This window comes from Alligator sinensis, unplaced genomic scaffold (assembly GCF_000455745.1).
Source record: "Alligator sinensis unplaced genomic scaffold, ASM45574v1 scaffold1702_1, whole genome shotgun sequence".
NCBI classification, from domain to species: domain Eukaryota; kingdom Metazoa; phylum Chordata; order Crocodylia; family Alligatoridae; genus Alligator; species Alligator sinensis.
In genome coordinates this window covers 94,586-101,104 of record NW_005843423.1, presented here as the reverse complement: position 1 = coordinate 101,104, position 6,519 = coordinate 94,586, and the positions used below count along the sequence as shown (strand labels likewise).

General features: G+C 42.9%; 1 long non-coding RNA gene across 1 annotated transcript in view; it reads right to left on the bottom strand.

Annotated features, from left to right (window-relative positions):
* LOC112548702 overlaps positions 1-6,249 on the bottom strand; it is a 14,802-nt gene extending 8,553 nt beyond the window's left edge. The window contains exon 1 of the long non-coding RNA XR_003092327.1: positions 6,171-6,249. This is a non-coding gene — a long non-coding RNA (uncharacterized LOC112548702). The remainder of the gene's footprint in view (positions 1-6,170) is intronic.
* Positions 6,250-6,519: the final 270 nt, after the last annotated feature.

Genomic DNA, 6,519 nt, shown 5'->3' with positions numbered 1-6,519 from the left:
CCCGTTCTCCCCGCCAACCAGTGATGCATTTCAAATGGGTTGGCTGGCAGCCAATAGCTGCTGTCCTTCATTGGATCAGGTAAATGAGGTCATAAAGTCTATATAAGTTAAGGACTGCCCAGGAGGTGGGGGCAGCAGCTATGATGAGAACTCTCAGAGAAACTGGACCATCTGAAACCTGCTCTCTCTCTTGAAGCTCATGTTCAATAAACTGCTTGCCTCCAGAAGGAATCTCCACCTGCCTTTGGATGATACATGTGAATAAGCTATTTGAGATCTAACTAGATATATAGCTTGCAGTAACTCAGATGTGTGATCAAAGGCTACCATGCCACTGTTTGCTCTAAGGTATTTTTCTGATATTGCTCTACCCTGCACCCTATTCCAAACCTACTCCTTGTGATCAATAAATTTCTCCTCTGTATCTAGCATGGGAGACTTATTGGCAGAAGGTCTAGATTATGCCTTGGGGTACCCTTGGTTCAGCTGACTAAGGGAGACCGCTATTGGTGCTTCAGACTGAGAGAAGCAACCCAAGTTCTTGCAGTGGGTCAAGTACCCCTCAAGGACTACTAGGCCTGTGTTTTCCAGGGGAACAGGGCCAAGATCAATCCAGACCCTGGGTGGTGGTGGTGTTACCCCCAGGCTTCCAGGTGTGCTCCAGGAAGGGGGGCAGCCGGACATGAGGTGCCCCCAGGGAGGCACTTGAAGCCTGGAAGGTGGTCAGGCACAGTGAGGTGGGTGGCTCAATGCAGGAGCACCCCCTACTGGCCTGCCACACCCATCAGAAGTAAATTTGCTCCCAAGGGGAGCAATTCAGAGCAGGGCTGCTCCTGCTCTGCTCTGCCCCTCTACAGCCGTCAGGTGTCCCCTCCCTCACAGCTATTTCCCCCCCATACCCCAATCAGCTGGTAAGGCAGCTGCCAGCGAGCCCTCAGCTAGGTGGGGAATCCCCACCTAGCAGGAGGTTGGCCAGAAGCTGTCCTGCCAGCGGGACAGCTGGCAGTGAGCTCGGCTGGGCAGGGAAGCAGAGGGCTCCCCAGTCCTGGTGTTGCTCAGCTCCCAGTTCCTGTGGGGAGCCAGGAGCTGTGCAGCACTGAGACTGGAGGGGCAGAGAGCAACCCCATCCCAGAACTGATTGGATCCTGGCTCCTGCAGGGAGCCAGAAGCTTAGCAGCACCAGGACTTGGTCTCTTCCTGGATGTGGCTGACTGGCAGCAAATTTGCTCCCAGTCAGCATCTACACAAGCGCTGCTGCACAGTAACTACTACACAGTTAATCTAGTACCTGTATTTACAGATACTAGCTGACTGTACAGTAGACTAATTTACTGCATAGTAGCTACTGCGCATAGTTACATGGTGATGCATTACTGTGCGGTACATTAACTACTCTTGGAGCACATCTACATGACACACTGACTGCACAGCAGTTGAATAATACTGTGCAGTAGGGCATCACAGCACCAACAGTACTACTACACTACTAGATTTGCCCTGTCAACTGACACCAAATGAGGCCCTGCATTCCAGTGGCTAGGGCCTCATAGATGTGGGCTTTCAAGTGCCCACATCTATTCTACAATTAGTATTACAATTTAGTATTGTAATATACAAATACTAAATAAATGTGCAGTAACCATTGTGCAGTATCACCATGTGTAAACACACCCATGCAGTAGTAAATTTACTACTCTTGCAGACTAATTTCCTGTGCAGACTGTTCTCAGTATTGGCAGATGACACCATTGCAGCGCTCACCTGTGGCCATTCTACTCATGGAACTCTGCCAGCCTGCAAAGGGATACCCACCATTTCCTGTGTTTTTCTTCAGTGAACAGAAAACCCAGATCCCTACACAATGCTGGAAAACTGGAACAAATGCAGTCTTGGAGTCATGCAGCCTGGGAGCAGGAGTTGATGTTCCCATTTCAGGACTGTCCCACCCAATTAGGGTTACCCTACCTTCCTCCCAAGGGGGGCCAGGGCCCTCGGGCCCCACATACTCAGTGCCTATAACTGAGGTTCAACTTTTCAAAAAACAGGGCTGAATTTTCAAGTGGTTACTATCTACCACCACATTATGGTTTTCAAAGAACTGAGCTCTGATTTAGGCACCTAAAATGTAGTCAGATTTTCAAATAGAATAAGCTTTATCTCAGGAATGAAGAGGATCATTTGAGGATGCCAAAGGCCCATCATGACTTCTGCAAGTCATTGTAAACTAGAGGGCCAGATTCCTTTTTGTTTGGCATAGGTACTTCAGCTCTTACCATTAGGAAGCATTAGCCTGTTAATTCCTTTTAGTCAGAATGGGTGTCAGAATATAATACATTCAGCTTCAGTTCACCTATTTTGGCTCAAGTGCATTGACAACACTCTGTGAGAGCTTGAAGAGCTGCCTTGCCAGCAGATCAGCGTTTTCAATTAGGACCACTGGAGGAGATTCAAGGACTTTAAAGCTATTTCATGATTAACAAACATCTTGCATGAAATGACTCTCCCCCAAACCTTCTGTCCATCTTCTGTGGTTGATATGATTGTGGGGCCTGCTTCTTCTCTAATAGGGTTTGCCTTGATGAGGGTAAAAGATTGCTTGTTTGCTTTTGTTTTAACATTTTAGCTAGAATGCTGTAAACTAGTCAAGATGAACTCACAGTGAAGATCAGAAATTGCAACTGTTAAAGAGGGGAAAAAAATCAGTCTTATCATCCATTCCATGATCCTGCATGCTCAGGATTTTCTTGCCTGATAGAGGTCACTTTGATACTAGATATTAAAGTGATTCTACACTTGATCTTATCCAAAAGGCCAAGTAACTTATTTACAATGCAATGGCTTGATCTACAACACATGCAGCTCCCACTGGCATCAGTCAGAGTCCTTTGTACAGATCAAGGACACAAGATTGCCTTACATGGGGAGTACACAGAGTACATCTGTTGTTTTATTTTGCAAATATTGTATGCATCTTTCAATCATTTTTTTAAATTAATAATGTATTAAGTGGAAGTTAAAGAACTGTGTCTTTATTTTCACTCAAGCATTTCTAATGCTATTTCTCAAGGCACAGTGGGAAGGAAGCATTAGCCAAAGACACGGAAGAACTGTTTGAATAGTGCTGTCTTTTATGCCCAGTGAGGAAGTTTAAAGAGACGCACTGAAATGAAATGCAGTCCCAGTGACCATTAATTTAAAAGTGGGAAGTGAGGAAATAATTTTCACTACAAAATATTGGAGGGCAATATTTGGTGTTGTCTTCTGCATTGAATTTGGTTTCATTAATTCATGGGAAGGCAATTAGTTTGGAAAGTAAAGAAAACTGATGTTCCACATCTCTTTTCAATCCACACCATGGTTACTGGCTTTGCAGGTCCGCTGCATGAATCACTCTTGTGTGTCATCACATACATTCAGCTGGGCTGTCATTGTGCAGGATTTTTCTGAGCGCTGGCATCAACATCCAAATCCGGATTAAAAGGGAAGCCCAAACACATTCATCTACATTCCTCATGATTCACCCTGTTTCTTGGCACCCATCATCCCTCTTATGCAGGAAGAGGGGGCGGGGGAGCAAAAAACCCACAGCAATCCCAAGTTGTAAAAACGGAAGCTATTTTACAAATATGAAGCAATCAGAAGGTATTGTTTGACTCAGAGGTTTATAATGCAACTGGTTAGATGTAAGTTCTGCTTTCCCCAACCCAGTTTATAATTCTAGTATTAAACAGCAAATCTGTCCAGCTGATATAAAAGCTATTTTCTTTCTTTCTTTTTTATTTTTTTTTCCTATCAATCGACAGTACTTGCCTCTGGTGCCTCAACAGTAGCTATGACTGTGTCTTAATGAAAAAAGATGTATAAAATATTACCATAACCTCAGAGGCATGAGTAAAGCCCTTATTAGAATTCGGGACCTACAGCTGGAACTTTCAGCTCGGGGTGGGAGATAAAGTTAACTATTGTTAGCTCACAAGTGGCTCAGACTTCCTGGCAACTGAAGTGAATTACTCAGCCCTTTATGCAGGGATTCAGAAACAGTCCACTGTTTCACAACAAAAAAGGCATTCAGGCAGGGAAAGATGGTCTCCCCAGGCTCTAGAAAGCTAGCTTTAAGACAGTGAATGGACACTGGCGTCTCACAAGTGAATGACCACTGTGGGAAAGGGTGATGATGTCAGCCTGAATGCATTTCCAATGTTTTTGTCCCACTTTTCATTGCTTTTTGCGCTCTCTCACTCCCTCTTACTCACTTTTTCTCTCTCAGTCTGTCCCCTTCCTGTTCTTTTGAGGCCATTATTTTAAAAAGTTTAGAACTTGCATCAACACCAATGGCCTACTGAGCCATTGTTGCCATGGCAATCTTTTTCTACACTTTTGTTTGCATAAAAAAATGGGAAAAGCTAAAAAGAAGTGAAAGAGTGAGGGACACTGATGGAGAGAGAGAAAGCAAGAGTGCCAGTTTGGTACAGCTTGGAGTCAGAGTAGGGGGCTGGGGCAGAGATACTAGGGACATGAGGACAGGAACTGGTGCAACCAGCAGGGATTTGGGGAGGTCTTTTGAAAAACAAATTTGTAATCCTTCACACATTATACTGTTGAAAGGCTCAGCACTTCTGAAGGCCTACAGAAGAATTGGAATAATGTTCTTTGCTAAACCTTCAGAAAGAACACAGCCATGCTTTGGAAAACATACCCAATTACATAGTTTATAAAAAGCCTTGAAAGGCTTCTCTGTGCTTGACCAAAAAAAAGGGGGGGGAGGGAGGGAGGAAAGAGGAGACGGCTTCTAAATGCTTTTGCCCATGATAGTAAGCAAATGTTAAACAAGCAGACATACTTGATGGAATGGCCTATATTCTTTGGTTTGCCTGCTTATCAAAGACACAGGCTTCAGACATAAGTGCTGAGATATATCTGTGTAAAACTGGTCAAATACAGCCATGGGTCAGAAAAGACATTCATTACATGCTTATCTTCCTTAAGTGATACAGTGTCACCTGAATTCGAGTCACCCCGCCTGCCCACTCTCCAAAAGCAATCATAATATTTTCTTCCCGCATCCCATGAAATAGTTGATATTCATACTGGTAAATGTATGCAGCCTTTTCTAAGCCTGTCCTGAGGCAAAATTATAGCATGTCAGTGTTGTGCATACAGTGAGCACTGAGATTTAGAAGACATTAAGTACATGCTGTACTGGGGCTTTGGATATTAGTGTGCTAAAGAATACAGCTATACATGTTGTTTACACAAAAGTGCATTAATAACATTCTGCACCAATCCTTTTTGTCCTCTGCTTTCATTGCAATGCCTGCTCCCCAACTGAGACTATGGCTCGATTGAGCAAAAACCTGAGCTTTTGCCACAGGATAACTAACACACGTCATCTTTCCTGCTGCAAAACCATAGTGGAGACAAGGAACTTTTTTAGTCTTACCACGAGACAAACCAGGTAAAGGAAGGGATGGAGAAGGGACAACAATAACCTTACCTAGGTCTTGTTTTAACAGTGAGAAAACTGGTTTTTACTTCTGGGTAATAAACATACCTGAGAAACTGGGGTGAAAGCACAGTGAACACAAGGACTTTTCGTTTTAACCACAAGGTAAAATCATCAAGTTCAGGCCTATAGCCTCACCTGGGGCTGATCTCCAGGAATCTGGCTCTAGCCTTGATCTTGTTATGTTTTTCCCACAAAATAGCTCTCACACATTTCTTATATTGTGATAAAAATATAATTTTTTTTAACAGCAAAGACAAGTCTCTAGCAGCAAAGACAAGTCCCTAACAGTGTAAACATGATTTTCATGTCTCCGGGTAGGATTTTACAGTGAGCTCTCTATCCCACCTTTAGTTATTTTGCTCTTAAAACAAAACAAACCTCCTCATCTTTGGGTCAATGAAGACAAAATCTGGAGGGAAGAAATCAAACCTGGATGCTCACTATTCCTGAAATTCACCCCTGAGAAAACTAAACACTCAAGGCTCCCTGGCTACTTAAGTAGATATTTTCATTCAATGTCATTTGCACTTATTTGGCATATTTGAAAATCTCTCCTGGAAAGGTGACCCATTTTTTCCCTTTAAATTATATTTTTGTCCTTTTTGGATCTGTGTCCTTTTTGAATTTGCAAAGTTTGTTTGATGGGAATTTTCCAGTTTTTTACCTTAGAATTATCAGGCATATTAGGTCTTGACGTTCCCAGCTTTACTGGAGGACCTCTAGTGAGTCTCAAGGCTTGTCTACACAATAAATAGAATCAAAAGAAGAGTAAATGATAGTTAATTACAATTGTAATTTACATCCTTGGTTATTTATGACTGTGTGTAAACATTCTTATTTTTGTATAGGAGGGCCCTGTTTCAATATAACTTAATTCTTTGCTGGCTTAACTACATTGATATATAAAACACAGGAATAAGAGTGTCCTTATATCAATTTAAGTCAAAATAACTAAGGATGACGTAGTTGTGGAGTGATCACAGAGTCCTCCATACCCACTAGACAGGCTGTAC